The 20,987-nt window shown below is 41.7% G+C and overlaps 1 long non-coding RNA gene across 1 annotated transcript; it reads left to right on the forward strand.

Moving 5' to 3' along the window:
* Positions 1 to 7,957: 7,957 nt before the first annotated feature.
* LOC121664803 lies at positions 7,958 to 12,219 on the forward strand. Its single transcript, XR_006016136.1, has 2 exons — positions 7,958 to 10,647; positions 10,763 to 12,219. It is a non-coding gene; the product is annotated as an uncharacterized LOC121664803 (long non-coding RNA).
* Positions 12,220 to 20,987: the final 8,768 nt, after the last annotated feature.

A 20,987-nucleotide genomic window follows, 5' to 3' on the forward strand; every position in this document is an offset into this window, starting at 1 on the left:
GGAAAAAGAAAAAGCAGCTCAGAAAATCCAACAAGCTGGTGAAAGGAAGCAGGACCAATGCTGCCGGTCAGCCATGCGAAAGGGGAACTGAGGAAGACTTCTGATGGCAAAGTCAGGTATGATTTATATGCTTCAGGGCTAATTAATTCATAATGGGAAATGTTACGTCAAAATTGCAGAGAGACGCATTTAATAAGTTAGAAACTATGGTAAAAGAACACCCTATAGCTGTCGCGAAAGAACAATTAAGAGACCTTGTATTTTGGATCAAGCAGCAATTTCCAAATTCTGATCCAGACTTGCTTTTTACACCCTATGTCTGGGACTCTATACATCTAAGACAATATAATGCAGCGTCCCGTGGAAATGGTCCAGCTGCAAAGCTTCTTCCCATTCGCAGAGTTGTATATGAAGTTATAGCAAGCAAAAATCAAATAGAACAGAAACCTGAGCTGATAGTGGCACCTCACAGCAGCAAAAATCTCCCGCAGCCTACACAAACTAAAAAGGATGGGGAGGAGGCCTCGCCTCCCTCTCAGGCGGAGGCAGCTAAAATTCAAGCGGACCAGAAGGAATCTGTAATAGATCCCGAGCCAGCTGAGAGGTGTGCCGGTGTGGCAGGCACGATAAAAGAGAAACAACCAACCTCTGAGGAATGGAGGGAAGTGGTCCCGCCGCTTCAGAGAAGCGGCGGATCGCCAAAATTGGCGAATTCGGCAGATCCTGGGGGCTCAAGCGAGGGGAGTGCGGGTTTGTCCCCAGCTGGTCCGCAAACTGCGGAGCAGACCGATCTGGGGCGGGAGGTAATAGAACAACAGGAGCTGCCCCAGGCAAGCGAATGAGAAGCAGGGCACGATATTGGAACAGAAATAACGAGCTGTAACGCCCTACTTCCCGTTGCTGCAGCACGAGGTCCTTCTCGGTCACCTGCTTTTGTGCAGGGTCCTGCAGGGTCCCTCACCATGGCGGCAAGCCCTGCGGCTGCCTGGTTGAGTCCTGGCATGGTTCAGACTAATGTACTTCCTGGGGATTTGCTCCGAGACTGCTGCAGCTCCAAGACGGTGTACAGGACTTTGTGTTTTTGCAAAATGGCGGCACGCAATTCACCTCTGCTGTACATCAAAATGGCGCGTGGAGCCCACCTCTGCCATACAGGAAGATGGTGGCACTCGGCATACTTCTGCCGTACAAATTGGTGGCGCCCTAGTCACTTCTGTAAACAATGCCTACGTACTTCTGCCTCTGCCATCTTGTAACCAACAAGTTGTTTGTCCTCCAGCTGCAGCGTCACCTGTGGCTGCTTCTATTATTGCACCTTTAAATATATATAATAGACAGACACAAAGACAACCAGATTTCTGCACAAGGGAAGACAGCATGAAGGCAGCTTTGAAGCCAGAGGGAAAACCATAAATGTACAAAATACAAATAATCTGCAGAATGTGAATAGAGAATTAGTCACATTTTCTCCTAATTTAGGAGTATTTTCAAACAATAATCCAAGCAATTCTTCAGAAGATATGCCTAACTTTACCAGCTGGGCAGAGATTAAAAGAAAGGCACTGAAGGAAGGAGACTTCGATATGGCAACAGAAATAATTGCAATGCCAATAAGATACGGTAAAAACAATGCAAATCCTAGATGGATTCCACTGACACATGATGTCATCAAAGACTTGAGACTAGCAATTAAAGACAGCGACTTAGGCTCTCCATATTTCAAACAGCTATTGAATGGCATCTTCAATATCTACGATTTGGTGTCTTACAATTGTAAATACATAGCACCTATAGTCTTGACAGATCCACAATACATACTATGGGAAGTCAAATGGAGAAGAACTCTCACCAAGCTGATAGAGACTTCTGGAGGAGTAAATGCAGCTCTTACATTTGCAGAAATAGCAGGTGATGCACCCCATGATAAACCAGAAGATCAAGCAGATTTGCCTCAAGAAGTGATTTCAGACATCAAAGAAGCAGCTTGGAAGGCAATTCTGCAAATTCAACCTACTGGAATCCCAGAGGGCATTTATAGTAAAACAAGGAGTATTGGAATCACTTGCTTCTTTCATAGACCACCTTACTCAAGCAATAGAAAGACAATGCAGTGATGAAATAGCACATCCCCATCTGCTTCGAAGTCTCGCCTTTGCTAATGCAAATGAAGAATGCAAGTGCCTTACCAGATCCTCAGCCAACCTTGCCTCAAATGATAGAGGCCTGCTGCAAGATAGGCACTCCTCAACATATAGAAGTAGTACAAGCAAATGCCTAAGGGGAAAAATTTGGGAAAGTCCTTGAAGAAGCAGACCAAAGGCTTGCAAAAACTCTTGCTGCTCTCCATGTAATTCCTCATCAAGATGATTCTGCAGAAGTAATGGCAGCAGAACTCGCAAGGAGGCCATGTTTCAAGTGTGGAAAATTTGAACATATCAAAAGGTTTTGCCCAGTCTGCGGAAAATGCAAAAGCACCGAATCACTGCCCAAGATGCAGAAAAGGGAGACACTTTGCCAATCAGTGTCATTCCAAAGTGAATGTGGACAGAAGACCCCTACCAATTCCTGGAAACTCCAGAAGGAGTGCGGGACACCAAAGTGTGAAGACACAAATCATAGTGGTGACTCCTCAGCTTGAGATCCCTCAAGACACACGATATGTGGGGAACATCAATCAGACTCCCTACACAAGACCATCTGCCATTTCCCCAGTGACTCAGAACTGCTACCCCCAGGAGCACAATGCAAATTGCAGCTCCTGAATCAATATACTTCATGAATGATAGTCATGCAGTAATACCCACAGGAGTCACTGGAACTTCATGGAAAAGGTGAGATTTTTTGATTATAGGCAAAGACAAGAACAGCACTTTAGGGCTGTTTATCCATCTGTTATTTCAGCAAACCATAATGAGGAGTTAACAGGTTTGGCTCAGGCTTTGAAACCTCCACTGATTGTTCCAGAAAATATTCTGACAGCTAAAGCCATTGCTTTACCATCCAATGCAATAAAACAACAAGTCATGCCAATACTGAATCAGCAGACACCACCTGAAAGTGGAGACATGGAGACTGACATTTTCTGGATAAAACAAATAAGCTGTGATTGACCACTAATAACTTGCAACGTGACATACAACAGCAAAACAACCATAATAACAGGCATGTTGCACACTGGTGCAGACGTCACAGTCATCTCTCATAATTTGGTCCAGGGAGTGGAACTTGGTTACACCTTTGATCTCTCTCACAGGAATTAGAGGAACCATGATACGTCTGCAAAGCAAAAACCCACTCATTGTTACAGGGCCAGATGGAAAAGCAGCAATCATTTGTCCATTTGTCGTGCAAAAACCCATCACGGTATGGGGAAGAGATGTCCTGTCACAATGGGGAACAAAAATAGAAGTGGATTTTTAATGAGGATCACTGAGGCACTCACCACCCTAAAACTGAGCTGGAAGACCGGCAATCCTGTTTGGGTGGACCAATGGCCCCTGGAAGGACCAAAATTGAGTGCTCTCAAAAATTTAGTGAAGGAACAATTTCAGAAAGGCCACATTAAGCCAACAAATAGTCCCTGGAATTCTCCAGTGTTTGTTATTCGCAAGAAAACTTCCAATTCATGGAGATTGCTCCATGACCTCAGGAAAATCAATGAGGTCATTGAGGAAATGGGACCACTTCAACTGGGACTTCCTTCTCCCTCAATGATCCCGAGAGAATGGCCACTTGTAGTTATAGATCTGAAAGATTGTTTTTTTCAACATCCCACTTATCCAAAAGACACCCTTCGATTTGTGCTCTCTGTCCCAAGCATCAACAGACAAGAACCTTTCCAAAGATATCATTGGGTGGTCCTTCCTCAAGGACTTAAAAACTCACCAACGATTTGTCAATGTTTTGTGGCTTGAGCCTTGTCTCCATCATGAAAGGAGCACCCTCGAGCTATGATTGTGCATTATATGGATGACTTGCTCGTTACATCACCAACACTCAGAGAAATGCACCAGGCTCATGATAGCGTGATTGCAGAAGTTCAAAAAGCGGGACTACATCCAAAATCAGGAAGTGTCTCCATGGAAATATTTAGGATGGACAATCACAGAGCAATCAGTCAAGCCACAGAAGATACAACTTAGAACCTGCATCAACAATCTGCAGGATCTAAAACAGCTCTTGGGAGCAATCAATTGGATCAGGCCAATTTCGGGGATCAGCAATGATGAACTTGAACCACTTTTCGAGAGGAGACTGCAACATTAAATCTCCCAGAACCCTTACAGCTGAGACTCAGAAAGCCCTTGAGAGAATCACTGAGGCCCTTCAGCAAAAACAGGCACACTGCTGTGTGACGTCACAGCCATTACTTCTTGAAGTATTGGGAGAAAAAATGCAATTGTATGGTCTCATGTTTCAATGGGATACCTCACAGAAAGATCCTTTGCTGGTAATCAAATTGGTATTCTTACCCTATAGATCTCCAAAAACAATTTTCACAACACTTGCAATGATAGCTCAGATCGTAATCAGAGCCAGATCAAGGTTGCTGTCAATGGCAGGCAAAGATTTTGCAATAATTTATCTGCCATTGAAAAAAAGAATATTTTGATTGGGCATTGCAAAAATCAGAACAGTTGCAAATTGCATTACTAGATTATTCAGGTGCCTGTTCAATTCACTTTCCAAAGCATAAGCTGTTGCAGACAAAATTAAGTTTCAGGGAAAAACCCATGCTAAATGAAGTGCCTTTAGATACAGTAACATTATTCATGGATGGTTCAGGAAATCATATAAATCAGTGATAACATGGCAAAACCCAACAAAAACATGGGAATCAGACATTAAGATAGTAGAAGGTTCTCCTCAAATTGTGGAATTTGCAGCAGTAGTTAGAGCATTTCAATTTTTTCAAGAACCTCTCAATCTGATAACAGTTTCAGCCTATGTAGCTGATGTGGTCAAAAGAATAGAAGGATCACTCTTAAAAAATGTTGATAATGATGAGCTGTATCATTATCTTGCATGAGTGCAGCAGGTTATACAAAACAGAAAAAACAAATACTTTATCTCTCACATCAGAGCACATTGTTCACTTCCAGGATTCTCGGTGGAAGGAAATGCAGAAGTAGATAAATTAACAATGCCCACTGCAAACACCCTGCCAAACATTTTTGAACAGGCAAAACTGAGTCACGCATTTTTTCATCAAAATGCGCAAGCACGTAGGTGAATGTTTCAGATTAGCAAAGATCAGGCAAAAGCAATCAAAAGTGCTTGTCCTGATTGTCAGCTCGTGCAACCTCCTGTATCTACAGGAGCAGTCAATCCGAGAGGATTGAAGAGTCTGCAATTATGGCAAGCAGATATCACAGAATACCCATCTTTTGGTAAATTAAAAAATATCCATGTATCAGTAGACACCTTTTCAGGTGCAGTCTTTGCCTCCTTGCACACAGGAGAAACAGCGAGACATGCACGTCAGCATTTTCTGCAAGCATTGGCATTACTAGGTGTGCCTCAAGAAATAAAAACAGACGAGGGTCCAGCTTACATAGCAAAAGAACTACATAAATTATTAATGAATTGGGGTGTGCATTGCTCCTTTGGTATTCCTCATTCTCCTACAGGGTAAGCAATCATTGAAAGAACACACCGCACATTAAAATCCCTTTTGGACAAACAAAAAAGGAGGGAGGCAGAGGCTACACCGCAAATGTGCTTGAATAAAGCGCTGTACATTTTAGATTTTTTGAACAGCCCTTTTGCAGAACCAAATCCACCAATAATCAGACATTTTTCCAACACCACACAAGCAAAGTTAAAGGAAACCCCTTTAGTTTTAATAAGAAGTCCACAGACAGGGAAAATTGAAGACCCTTTCCCACTAATATCCTGGGGCAAAGGGTATGCTTGTGTCTCTACAGGTGGTGGTCCAAAGTGGATTCCTTCAAAAAACATGAAGCCCTACAAACCACAGGAATACCAAGATGCCCCCGGAAGCAGAGAAGCAGACATGAACTGCCAAAAGACTGCAGCTGATGATAAACATCTTTTATCCCATATTTTATATGCAGAAGCTGTGAACTTTGGGTTTTGTACCGGTATAACAGTGTAGGAATTGTTGATATCATAAAGCCTTGTTGACAAGTTGTCTTGGTTTGAAAGACAGGTGTCTAAGGAAGGCAGAAACCTCCCTTGGAATGGCAGATGCAACCCCCTTCCCTCTGAGTTATTATAATTTTGAAATCAAGGGGCTTTTAGGCAAAGATGTGGAAAATAGGAATAACAGTTCTTTACTATTATATATCTATGTGTATAACCAGTCAAACAAACAACAATAACCATGGCAATAACAGCAAACAATCACAAACCCAGTGCCAGCCTTCTCGGCTGTCAGGCCCTTTCCCCTCGGGTGCAGTTCCGCTCGCAGCCGGCAGGGGCGCTGGCGGCTCCCGGTGAGCAGGGCAGGTGCGATGGTTCCCCCGCGGCTGCAGGGGGCGCTCCGGAGCGAGCTCGGGGAGCACGCGGCACCGGCGGCCTGGGATCCCGGGAAGGGATGGGACAAAGGAGCTTCACAAACCCCTGGGCAGCTGACCCTGGTGTCCAGCCGGACCCTCAGGAACAGCAGGCTGGAGTGGCAGGGACGAGCACAAATCCCGGATGGCAGACGAGGTGTATCGAAACAGACAACCCCCCCCGGAGGTCTGGGCAGGCAGGTTGCACAGGGCTACAACGTAGTGAAGGCTCAAAGCAACGGTGGGGCAGGGCGGCCACGGCCCGGCTCCAAGCGGAGCAGGGAAGGCAGGCTTGGGATCCCGGTGTTTCTCCAGCAGAAAGAAAAGTGGCTGAAGGAAAAGCAGCTTCCTCTCTCTCCGGATGCCGACACCGACTGACCACACACCCAGGTGAAACAAAAAAAAGAAGCCAGGTCCTTTGTTTTTCTTAAGTACTTGGCCATTTGTTCCCCTAGCAACATGTATAGGGGAAAAAATTCCTTTAACAGAAAAAAAAAACCTAGGAGAACTCTTAAAACCCCAACACAAGTGCGTGGTGTGGATCGTGTTATGATTCGGAATTACATACAAAATGTAAGGCCATTGAAATTTTAATTATATTAGGTCACAAGGAAGGGAATAGTCCTCGTCTCCACAATAATTGGAGAGAACTTTAGAGAGAATCCAAAGAGGTCCAAATTCGTGAAATTGAATGCAAAAGAAGTAACTTTTGTGCCTTCCGATTGGCTTGGCTCAAAACGAGACTGAGAAAAGAAACCAAAGAAAAACATGAAACTAAATCAGGTATCATACTTGTGCCTTATTATTTCATTGTTTGCCTTATGTAACGCGATCCTGCCCATGAGTCAACCAAAAACCAATGTTTGGGTGACCTTAGCCGATGCCTCAGGTTTGGATACCATTTGTTTGACTGTATTAGTTTGAAAACAAACCAGTGGGAGGCACCAAGTCAGAATAACAATTTAATGGGGAAATTAAAGAAAAGGAAAAAAAAACTAAAAGAAAACACTGATTCAAACTGACAGTCAAGATACAACCTGAGTCCCTGTTTGGCAGGGTGGTGGTAGCAGTAGAGTGGTGGCTGCAGTCCTCTGAAGTGCTGATCCTGTAGAAAAAGGGTCTGCTCTTTCTCAGAAGGTCCAGTGGTGGATGTGCAGCTCCTGTCCTCTGGAAATCCAGTGGAAAGTGTTGTCTCTGGTGTTCAGAGTCTCAGATTATATCCACGATGGGATGCTTGGTTCCTCCCTCTGGGCGGAGCATCTCACAATGGGGTAACGAGTCATGAGGCAGAGTGTTGATTAGGCTCATTAACAGAAGATAGTCCGGAGGGAGTTATCTCTGAGTCATGTGGCAGGACAGTGATGCGCCATTAACAGCAAGATAGTCTGGGGGGAGGAGGCAAGGAAACACTGCCCCACCTGATTTTAACAGCTCATGAGGATGGCATTAGAATACACTGCAACCCAGGACATTGACTTATTCAGAAAAGCCATTTTCAACCTGCTTGGTCAGTTTACCGGTAGACAATTGGCCAATACCAAAAAATGTCCTTTCAGATCTTTCACAATTCCTCATGAATCCCACAGAGGAATGGGGTGTCTGGACTAAATTTCTCCCTGATACACCCTATGAACTTCAAGAATTAGAAATCCTTGGCTCAGTAAAAATGGATTTTTGCATAATATTTGATTCTCCTGAGTCAAAACAGAAGAAAAACAAAATCACAGATGTCACTCCAAATCATGCATTGTACGAAAATGCGACATGTTGGTGCAATTTCACCTCAGTTTCACATAGCACCCAACCATGTTCCTTTATAATTACCACAAGGAGACTTTTTCATTTGTGGAGATAGAGTTTGGCCTGCCATTCCATCAAACCCCAAAGGTGGACCATGTAGGATTGGGAGACCTACTTTACTAACACGTAATGTAAAAACAATAAAAGAACATGAGCACAGAGAAAAAAGATTTGTCGATTAACATACAGCTGATTGTAATAATAATTTTAAAGCTTGGAATTTTGGAAGAGTGTTTGCTGCAGCTCTTTGTACCTCAAGCTACTGCAGGAGCAGCCTTGAAACAATTGGATCAATTACACTGTTGGCTAAGTAAGAACTCTGATGCCTTTTCTCTCACATTGAGCAATTTGTTAACAGGTGTTCAAAGTGTAAGACATGCAACCTTGCAAAACAGAGCAGCGATAGATTTCCTTTTGTTAGTGCACGGACATGGACGCAAAGACTTTGATGGAATGTGTTGCATGAACCTTTCTGACCATTTAGTATCAATGCACCAGAGCATTCAACAATTAGAAGAAGGTCTCACCAAACTCAAAGCTGAAAGAGGATCATGGTTGGATGATCTGTTCGATTGGTTGAACCTCACACCACTGTGGAGAAAGCTTTTGAAATTGGGCATGTATGTTTTGACTGTCATTATAGTCATCATGGTACTTGTACCTTGTGTACTTCCATGTATCCAATAATGGTTTAACAAAACAGTTAAAGCAGTGTTCATGGTTCAAACAGGAGGGGGTGATGTTGGAACCCCGAGTTCTGAGAATTTCAGCCTTTCAGTGCTGACAGACAGTGATCCTCAGAAGCACACTGCATTTGATCTGGGGCCTTGGGAAAGGCTTTGTAAATTGTGTGATAACACTGAGGTTGTTGCTGTGTAACTAAAAGTTATATCACTGGGTGGAATATGTTAGGTTTATGGGATATACGTAACAATATGGAGGATTTGGGGTGTGGGTTTGTTCTTCTTTTCTCCTTCTTCTTCACAAATCTGGGTATTCTGGTATTGGGTCAAAAAACCCACAGTGTGGATCATGAATAGTTAGTTATTGGATTATTAGTAAAAATAAATTACTTGGCATTCCATAATTGGGTAATTTGGACCCTAAAAGACCTTGGAAGTTAGAACTCAGGGCCATTTTCACCTTGTTAACTTAGAGGCATACTCTGTGCAGCTGTATTATAGATAAGATATAGTAAACATCTAAGATCCGAAGACAAGCTCCCGGTCTCCTGTATTTTAATTTGAACTCTGAGTAAAAGAACTCACGAAACAAAGGCAAGGAAGAAAACAAATGAAACGGAGAAAATTAATAAGTATCACATATTACTAGAAAGAAAATATCACCAGAGTAATTTTTAAATTATAGTAGTGCTTTAGTTTTATATGGTAGGACCACATGCCTCTAAAAAAATCCCATCAGACCAATAACCAACAGAAGGAAACTCAGTGAATAAGAAATTCACAAAATAATCTTCACATGTAAACGCAAAAAAATATTTTATTCTTTTTACAAAATAAGCAATCTTTTGTCTCTTTTGCATCTTAGTCAAAGTGAATTTATGGTCTAATACAGTGCTTAAAGAGACTGATGAGCTGAAATACTGACATCAAGAGCATCTCTCAGGAATGAATGTTATGGTCAGCAAAAAAATTGTTTAAGAAACATTTGAATATTCAAGTCAGAAAAAGACATGTAGCCAAGGACTCATTTGCAAAGTTCATAATAAATCAGTCTTGCAGTCTCAGACCTTCAGCATCTATCACAATCCAATTAGACAGTCACATCCTTCCACAGCATAAAGCACCAATTTGGAACAGTGGTCTCTGCAGGTGAAGCCTTCTTCTTTCAGGAACTTGTTACTGAACTCTATACTGGAAGTGATCAATCTGAACCCAAACTGACAGTGTTTAGATCAAACCATAACCTCTTCCAGGAACATGTTCCATCCTAGGAAGGATGTCTGAGAATAAATTCCATCAAATTAAAGACTGCAGAATGTAATTGTTCATGCATGACTGTACTCATTGCTTAAAAACGAAGGTTATTGTAGTTAATAAATCCCTGAAAGTAGTTTGAAAGCATTCAGATAGAGATAAATGATTTCCAATTATTCTTTGATTTAAATGCCCACATAATTTTTTTGTAATTAAATTTAATTAATTTGGTAACTGTTGAAATTAAATACTTCTCATACTTTACCTTTAAAAGATATTTCATATTCTTACCATTGTTTTTCTTCTTAAAAACAACCAAAGCTCATTTATCATTGGACCAGTCTAGGATTACACCCCAAGCCTTGAGTGAAGGTTGTCTGGCGGCTGATGTGGTAAGAAAACACATGGACCTCAGTCCTCAACATCCACCAGGCAGGCTTGAAGACCAACAGTCCTTGCATAGGTGGAGTAACTTACTTAGACTTTTATTTTCCTTTCCTCCTGCAGGATTTGGGCTCCACATCCCCATTAATCACCTCTGGCTAGCTGTCTCTTTGGTGCAGAATCTCCTTCCTTGTGGCTTGGACTTCCTGAACTCACACTTTGTTCCTACTGCTTTAGATTACACAGTGACTGCTTGTAACTCAGTGTGGAATGAAGCCGTTATTAGAAAGAGATGCTCTTTCTAATTGTATTGCTCCAGCAAGTGACTAAAAGCAGACATTTAAATGTGCAACAGATGAATGAATGTGTCTTGGGATAAATATCTTATGAACTGGAAATCATCATCCTGTCCTTTCCAAACAAAATTTCTATCTGCTTATGTGGTGAACTCCTGTGGTTTGTGGGCAGCTGATTTGGTAGGAGTTACGTAAAGCTCACAAAGTTAGCATTTAATCTTCATCACCTCACAGCCCTTATACAGATGTTCATTCTTACATGTTGCATGGATATATGACCAATGTACATGCAGAACTTGAGACCAAATGTCTTTGTAAATATTAGGTAATGAAAATTATGTTTTGAAAACAGTTGACACCTTACGAACGTTAAATGGAAATTTAACACTGAATTGCAAAGATCACCAGGAGTGTAAAGTCAATAACAGGCAGACATTTTGTTTTTATATTCCTGTATTCTGGAATCTCTGAGATAACTTACTTTTTGAAATACTACTGTTTTGTGGATTTTCTTTGAAATTAACTAGTTGAAGCTGCAGGTCTCCATATGCCTTTTGAGATGCTGTCTCTGCTGTATACATGTCCAGATCCTATTGTAAATTTGCTGATGTGTATGGAAAAATTGCTTATAATAGAACTTTCAAGGCTTTTATATACTTACAACACAAAGCAGCATCTAATTTGGAGATTTCAAAAGCTCCAAAGTCACTTTAGGCTCTAACTCCTGCTAGATACTGAGCCCCAATAGGCTGCACATGCATTTTATGGTATGTGCCATTCCCTCTGATTCAGCTTGACTGAGCTCCTAGGGACACCAGGGTTAGCCAGCCTGTGGAGACTTTACCAATGTGGGGCTGAGAGTCACATAAATACTCTGTTCAGTTCTCTGCCCTGCAGCCAGCTGCATTGTGTACTTCTATGCACTGTGAGATTCAATTCATCATTGCCAGTGAAATTCTTTCAAGTGCCCAAAAGGAGAGAGGAGAAAGTAGCAAAGAAAATACAGTGTGTAATTATTGTATTTACTAAACACTAAGCACAGAGTCATTTTAATTGAAACTGCATTAATAAGAGACGATAGTATAGCTATCAAGTTGTAGAATGATTCTGCAATGATTCCAGTTTCCAAAATAAATAGGAGAACTTATTAACTAGCTTTACCTTTGTCCTACAAAATATACTCTAAGGTGTTTCACATGTTCTTCAATTAATGAAAATTTTGGATCTTATCTCTTTGTTAGAGTGATTCATGCTCAATACTTCGAATAAATTCTAAGAAATTAATACTTCTCTGGTACTTTTTTGTGAGACAAGGTATCAACCACAGTTACATCATATTAGTGATTCATTAGTCAGACTTCTGATGCTGAAGCCAATCTCGTGACATTTATATGGAAAACTTCTTTTTGTTGGTACAGTAGTTCAAACACTTCAGTACTTCCCAATTTTCATTTAACATAACATTAGTGACTCATTTGTTTTTTCAGTTTCAACTCTGTTTGTCAGGGATTCGTGAATTGTATTCTTCTTACCTAGTAATTTGTTGTCTCTAGATTGCCTTCTGTCGTTCCAGGCAGTGGTTGTTACAATTTAACATGACTGTCCAATGTTATGTTGGAAGGAAATCCACCATTTACCAGCCTGTTTGAAGTAGGGGCAGACAAGAGGGGTCAGAAGTGTTTTATTTCAATGCCTGGAAAGGGGTTCTTTGGAGTAGCATTTTGACTACAGGTCCACCAATTTACTAAAATGTAGAAGCTGTAATGGCACCAAAGGCAAGCCAAGGAGTCACAAAGATGATAAAAAAAAAATGCAAGTTTCTAACATTCAGAGGTTTTTTTTGTTCAGTCTTCTTCACTCTGACTGCAGGAAGGTGCTTCTTTGTGCAGAACAGAGACACATCAACACAAATGCAATGAAAGACGGGGGGTATAAAACGCATAAAAGGAATCAGAGAACATGCTGTAAGGCTGACAAGGATGTGTAGTTTTGGGTTAAGCACATCAAAAGTACTAAATGCAGTCAATAGCAGTTTACAGCAATCCCTACAGAAGCCTGTGACTTAAAAATTGGGCTTTACTAATCGAGGCTTCCTATGGGTATATAATCTAGAAAAGGCAGGTCAAAGAAGACATAACGCCCGCTGCTCTGATAAACAGTTCTGGCAAGCTGGCAGCAACAGATGAGGAGAAGGCTGAGGTACTCAACAACTTTTTTGCCTCAGTCTTCAATGGCAACCTCTCTTCCCACACCTCTTGAGTGGCTGGATTGCAAGAGAGGAACTGGGGATTGAAGTGTTTCCCAATGCAGGTGAAAATCAGGTTCATGACCACCTGAGGAACCTGAATGTACATAAATCTCTGGGAACTGATGAGATGAACCCCAGAGTCCTGAGGGAGTTGGCTGATGTAGTTGCCAAGCTGCTCTCCATGATATTTGAAAAGTCATGGCAGTCAGGACATGTGATTGTAAAAAAGGAAGCGTTTTATCCATCTTTTAAAATGGTAGAAAGGAGTACCCTGGGAACTACAGACTTGTCGGCCTCACCCTTCTGTTAGGAAGATCATGGAACAGATCCTCCCAGAAGCTGTGCTAAGGCACATCAAGGACAGGAAGGTGATTCGGGACAGCCAGCACAGCTTCACCAAGGGTAAGTCCTGCCTGACCAACCCAGTAGCCTTCTGTGGTGGAGTGACCACATCAGTGGACAAGGGAAGGATTACAGATGTCAATTATCTGGACTCTGTAAAGCCTTTGACATGGTTCCTCCCAGACATCCTTCTCTCTAAACTGAAAAGAGAGGAATTTGAGGAGTGAACTATTATGTGCATAAGAAAGTGGTTGTACAGTCCCACCCAGAGGGTGGTGGCCAATGGCTCAGAGTCTCAATGGATGTCAGTGATAAGTGGTGCCCTCAGAGGTCTGTGTTGGGACCAATGTTATTTAATACCTTCATCAATGACATAGACAAAGGGCATCCTCAAGCAAGTTTGCAGATGACCCCAAGCTGAGTGGTGTTCTTGACACTCCTGAAGGATGGTATGCCATCCAGAGGGACCTGGACAAGCTGGAGAAGTTGGCCCTTGGGAATCTCATGTTGGTTTAACAAGACAAAGACCAAGGTGCTGCAGCTGTGTTGAGGCAATCCCTGGTATCAACACAGGCTGGGCATGAACAGACTGAGAGCAGCCCGGAGAGAAGGACTTGGGGGTGCTGGTGGGTGAGAGGCTGGACATGACCCAGCCATGAGCACTCACAGCCCAGAGAGCCAAATGTGTCCTGGGCTGCATCCAGAGCCCCGTGGGCAGCAGGGGAGGGAGGGGATTCTGCCCCTCTGCTCTGCTCTGGTGAGACCCACCTGGAACACTGCATCCAGCTCTGGGGCCCTCAACATAAGAAGGACATGGACTGGTTGCAGTGAGTCCAGATGAGGCTGCAAAGATGATCAGAGGGGTGGTACACCTCTCCTAGGAGGAAAGGCTGAGAGAATTGGGATTGTTCAGCCTGGAAAAGAGAAGGCTTTGAGGTAACCTAATTGCAGCCTTGCAATACCTGAAGGAAGCCTAAGAGAGAGTACTTTCAAGAGCATACAGTTATAAGGACAAGTGTGAATGGCGTTTAGCTGGTGGAGGGCAGGTTTGGATTATATATTAAGAAGAAAATCTTTACTGTGAGGGTGGGGAGACACTGGAACAGGTTGTTCAGGAGCTGTGGGTGCCCCATTTCTGTAAGTGTTCAAGCCAGGTCAGATGGGGCTTTGAGTAACCTGATTTAGAAAGCAGTTCCCTGCCTAGGGCTGAGGGGTGAAACTGCACGATTTCTTTAATATCCCTTCCATAGCAAAATATTTTGTGATTTTATGAGAGTCAGAAGTTCCAGATGTCAACAATTGCAGTGTGCTAGCTAGTGAAAAGTATTTCACTTTGATCCCTCCAAAGACAAGAAAGAAGAAAGGTCTGATACAATAAGGGTGTCAGGCCCTCATGTGGGGTATTCATTTTGCTTTGGTTAGTTGCTCTGATTTGACTTTTTCAGTGGGGGTCTTGGAAGATATGATACTGGTATCTATACTATCATTCAGGGTGGACTACTAGTTTTGTTCTGACTGACACCAGGTTTCAATAATTCAAAGGTTATTGTGAAAAATTGAAATGGAAGAACTCAGAACAAACTGAGAAAAATGGAAAATAAGCAGATTTGTCCTTCAAAGTTTTCTGGACATGGAACCCACAAAGCTAGAAACTTAAATGCAGTTTTTGTGCCTTCTCTGGTGTTATATAAAACATAACACCAAATCTACTTTATATTATACAGTTCATCCAAAATATACCCTAAAGCAAGTAATAAAATGGAATGCGCTCAGACACACCCAAATTACACTATAAAACCAGAATGCTATACACCAATTAATCCAAAGTAATTCATAAATCTAAGCAAAACCACTGAGAATAAAGTAAATTAAACATGATAATTTTGATTTGGCATTTAAAATACAGTAAAAATAAAATATAAAACTCTAGGGGTACATTTGGAAAACATCCTTCTGACTTGCACCTGTAAATTATAAAACCAAGTTGCTGTAGTAAATGCAAAATTCTACTAAAATAAGTTATGTCACAAACATGTTTCCTTTGAGTGTTTGCCTACTACACTGTGCTGACAGGTCAAATACGTAGATCAGTAAATAGCATACCTGGCAGGGGCTTTCTCTTTTACTGATTCCTGCCAGAAGCAAATGTCCCTTTTTGACATTTGCCAACCTGCCTGCTCCTGCAAATCAGAAACATCTGAAATCCAGAGATCTGTATGTTTAGGCCAAAGTCCATTGGAGTCAATGAGCCTCTAAACATTGACTGTTATAGGCATCAGATCAAACTAGGGGTCACCTAAATGGCTAGAGCAAGTCACTTCAGGAGCAGTGTTGCAGCCAGCAATGGTGAAAGCTTCAAAATATTCCCAAACACCAGGACATGGACACAGCTGTCCTGGGCATGAACCTGACCTGTCCACCCTGTGCTCTCAAGAGCAGTTCTGAGGCACAGTTTAGGAGTTCAGTGATCCAGAGACTGCTTCCAATAGACAGTTTTCATGCAGCCAGCCTGTTTCAGAGGCAAAGGCATAGTCTTGAGCCATACGCTGCCAATTGGCTTTAGTGCCTGGAAGCTCTCAGGCACAAGCGTAGACGGAGTTGCTGTGCATCAAGAAGTGACTCACAGAGGGTATGATTAGATGGCCATGGCCCAAACCCTGCTGAAGACTGCATCTCAGGGTCATATGACCAGTGTCTCAGCAATCCTGGCTAGGAAATTGAGTAGAACTTACAAGAGAAATACTATCCCTCTCAGTGAAAAAGGTACAGTGAAAACAGCGTATTGAGAAATCGAGGCAAGTAACACTGAAGTGAGTAGCCTACTTGAACAACAAGGGCTGTTTTATATCTTCATATAAAGGATGGGGAAAATTAACATATAATTGTTCCTTGGTTCATTATGTAGCATGCAAAGATAAAGTATGAAAAGTGCGTAGTGACTGGGAAAAGCTGATCATCACATGCCAGTTAAAAAACAGGGGAGGTCTGTAGCACTGAATTGGCTGCATTTGCACAGTAAGAATCTCATGATAGCAAGTTGAACTGCAATGATCAAGCCTAATTGTTGCAAAAAGCTTGGAGTGATAGGTCCACAGCAACGCGCAAAACCTCCATTTGGTGTGTATGTATGAACCACATAAAGCAATCCATAAGCATAACCCTTATTAACTCTTAATATTACCTCTGGTGCTCTTGTGTGTGTATAAACTAACCTTTTGATCATGGCAAGCAAGCAGCAACACAAGCAGATGAACTCATTGATTTAAGTAGCAACTAAAGAGACCTCTGTGAGAGATCACTCTGCTCACCTCCACTGGAGGCTGCTCACTGTAATCCCTGGGTTGGAGGCAGCTCTGCTGCAGGGTCTTGGGTGTTGTGGGCTGACACCATCAGATCCTGCTGAGCTTTGCAAAGGTAAAGCCAGTGCCACCATGCACTGTGGGGTCTACAAGTGCTTTTGGAGAATAATGGGACCAATATGGCAAATGCTGGAACTTGAACACTTTAATGGAGTTTAGAGAGCTCAACGCTTCAACACGAGATGGTAAGGTTTGGTTAGGCCTGGCTGATATACAAGGAGCTCAGACACAGACTCAGATTTACCAAATAAGATATTGAAGGCAAATGTTCCATGATTCCTGCTATTCAGCTAGGACACCTAATTTTTTAAAAAAATTCTTTACACTAGGATGTTGTGGGCCTAAAATAAAAACGTATTCCTTGGTGAGTGGTTGGACATGGGTAGAAAAACACCTGACTGACATCTGCTATATTTATTTGGGAGAGTGGTTCAAGAGCACCCTGCCAGATACTGCTGCTGGCTGGCACTCAGCAGTAGTAGTGCCAAAATGAATGGAGCCTTTTTTTTTCTTTCCTTTTCTTCTTCTTTTTAATACTATTTTTTAATGTGAAGGAATCTTGGCAGTAATTGCAGAAAGACAATAAATTGCCTTTTGAATTCAAATGATCAACCCTATCTATTGCTTTGTTGAACAATGATACGCTTAGTATTTTGAGCAGGTAATATGATGAGAAGAACTAATAGTCCTGTTGGGAATAAAAATTTATAGCTGTCTGCACTGAAACAGGTGGTATAAATATTTTTCCAGTAATTCCATGGCTGTATAAATTTTAATGTAATTACAGAGTTCTTTAGATTGTCACAGCTCTATGAACTATCACCTGTGGATTCATTTAAAAGAATGGCCTCCCTCTAGTAAGGGCAAAATCTTCTGAAATAACCAGCAAGTACATATGTCTCCTGGAGTCTGCAGCAAATTAAGAGATTAGTGGTTATGATTTCATAGGTGACCATTTTGACATAGGCATCAAGCTAAAGTTTTGTCATTTTGTACCTGTCAGTGGATCCTTTTGTCTCCTCATTGCCATGAAAAGTTGATGAGTGGTGACAACTCAAAGTCACCCCTGTGTCTTCTACAGAAGTGGAAAAGGAGATGAGGCATCACTGGCAACTACTGTGTGGATATCATATAGCGTCCCCAGCTTTTCACCAGGCTTTTGTCTCTGTTGATACAAGCAGTATCTACATAATATTACTTAAAAGCTTTTATCTTATGCAGTTATTTTGTGAGCACTATATGAGTGGGCAATGTGCTAGTGAAGTGCACAAATGAGAGAACAGCAATTTAACTGAAGTTAGGACCAAGGCTTCAGGGTGATGCTTACATGACTGCTGCATAATCTATCACTTTATGCAAGAAAAACCTGATTTTGCTAGGCTGTGCTGTGCTATCCTGATATCACTGCCCCCCTACCCTATACGTACATGTAGCATCAGTGATATAGAACCCCTCTTCATTGTTGCTCTTCTTACAGCTGCTCTTCAGCATAGCATTTTATTTAAAACAAGAAGTTGACCTCATGCTAACTCCTTGTACCACTGTGAATGTGAAGTTTCTCCACCTCTGAAGTAACTATGAGTGCTGAGGGCTTTGTAAAGATGATAAAATTAAAAGTGAGAGTTGTTCAGAAAGAGGAAATTGCCAAAGGAAAGAGCCTTTGGCAGCCTGTGGGATCGTCTCTCTAATCTAGCAATGTTATCTGCCTTTGTCAGAAAAGGTAAAATAAGGTCACCTCTCCCTGCTACTCTTGCTTTCCTCTTTTCCCTCCCTCACTCTCTAACAGAGGAGCTTTTGCCAGCCTTAACAGACACCTGTGTAGTAAAATGGAAAGTATAATCTGGGAAACAGACAAGTGATTTTGACCTATTATTCTCTTAAATGCTAAAATTAACCTTGAGTATTTCATTTCGTTTTCTAAACTATGTTTGGTTTATATTGATTTTGCAATGTGGCTTCGGGGTTCTTTACACATGTAGATGTCATTGACTGGTTGACCGATATGGAAAGAGAGGGAAACACTCCCTGTTTTTATGTTAGCTCTCCAACACGTACACACGAACTGCTGTATCCATCAACAAGGACACCAGAGCAAGGCAGGTCATCAATGTTTGGCTTGTTTGGGTGGGATATCTTTTAACGATTCCAGGAGAGGAGGCTTTTATTATGCTGTCCCTTCTAAGATAACTAAGTAATGGGTATATTTTGCTAGCAGGAGCTCATGCAACAGGAAGTGGAAAGCAGAACAAGCATGATGCAACAAAAGCGTCACCCATTGTCTCACCATGCCTTGCATTGGGCAGTAAGTCAACTGGTTCAGTAACCCAAATGCTGCCAGCAGAGTCCTAACAAATTCTGCAATATGGATTTCACTGGATTACCAACTCAATAGCAAACCACTAATTACCAAGAGTTTGTTTTCACAGAGATGAAGTACATGGGTGTATACTGCCGACGCTGCCCTACATATCTCAAAGCCACAAAGACAAATATTCAATGAATAGGCCAGAAAAGAGGTCAGAGAACAGAAAGTTGTTGTAAAATTACCTTAAACCACAGTGTGATCCCAAAGATTATGGCAAACACATATATTTGCCATGAGTAGAGGATAAAGACCTGGAGAAAGGACTACAATGTGTAAAAGAGACAAACAAATAAAACTGATAGAGAGAGAAACTAGTACCAGTTCTTGGTTTGGGCTAAGAGCTATTGTTTTTCCTCTACAGGATAGTAACTCTGCAGAGAAACTTACAAACAGCAAGAAGACTTCTATAGGAAATGTGGGTTCATGGGAGACTGAGGAAGGCATTTGTCACACCAGCCAGATGGAAATGCCTGGTTGGAGCCATATACAAGTTGTGATTTACTTAGACACAAGTTACTGGGCTTAAAACAGGGTAACTAGGGAAAGTTAATGGCCTGTGACATACAGGAGATGAATCTAGATGATCTAATGGTCCCCTCTGGCCTCCAAGCACTGTGAAAAAAAAGTGGAAAATTTTACATTTCTCTATAAACTTTTTATCTGGAAGGATATCAGATTTTTTTATTAATCATAGTAACCATCATATTTAGCACTTATGGTGTTCAGTGTGTTTTTAAAGAAGCACTGAAATGTGAGCTCCAAAAGCATATACGTATGTGTGTGTGTGCCTCTGAAAGTACCAGAGGTATGAGTAAACTGACACTTTAATGCCCAACACTTCGTTCTCTTTCAAAGATGAACCCTTAATGACCACAGAGCAGACCCGACCTCTGTGTTGCACCTTATCCAGATGAGGTATGCTGCCTCCAGTACACAACAGTAATGAGTGCTGTAAGACATCAGTTGAGCTCTGAATCACTGACACAGTTTCTCAAATCAAAGATGAATAGCCCTATATGATACAGACTTCTTGTATTTCATCTCAGTTCACACAGGCTGGGGGCAGGAATTTATATTTTTCTGGCCCTTCACAAGAATACAAATTGCATCCTGAGGTGGCAGTAACAGACATGAACTTGTGTGCAAAACCAAGAATTAGGACTGGAAGGCAAACTTAAGTCTATTTATTTTTTTTTTTATAATGAAATATAAGCAAGAAACTTATCAGAGAAAACTGGAAGGTCAAATTATGTTGCCCAGGATTTCTCCTTTGTGTGAAGACAACACAAACTTCCAAGTTACGCTCAGTACTGAATCCTCGGTATTAACAAAACAGGTGTTGAAGAGCATTTGTAATTGGACCAATCTTCTATGAGCAGTTTCAGTAAAAGAGTGCAGAACACCTGCCTTTTCCTCGTGACATCAACAATACCCTATGGGCAGTGAGCCGAAATACATATGTCAACCTGCACCTCTGTAATTGTGACATAAGATACCCTTAAGTCACTTGAAATATAAGAAAAATCTCTGCATTTCTGAATGTAAAGGTTAAAAGGTCTGCATCTAGAAACAAAGTCCTGGGATATTATATCTATTATGCAGAAGCATGATGGAAAAAACTTAAAGTTACCACAAGAAACTCTTGTTAAAAAATTATTTTTTAGAAAAAGCTCTTACATGTCTTCTTTAGTGTGCCAAGTCTAATGCTGCAATTATTGGCTTGCTCTGAGTAGGGTGG

The sequence above is a fragment of the Corvus kubaryi genome, unplaced genomic scaffold (assembly GCF_017639235.1).
Source record: "Corvus kubaryi isolate FWS band 111438036 unplaced genomic scaffold, C.kubaryi_AGA036_p1.0 37308, whole genome shotgun sequence".
In the NCBI taxonomy this organism is placed as follows: Eukaryota; Metazoa; Chordata; class Aves; order Passeriformes; family Corvidae; genus Corvus; species Corvus kubaryi.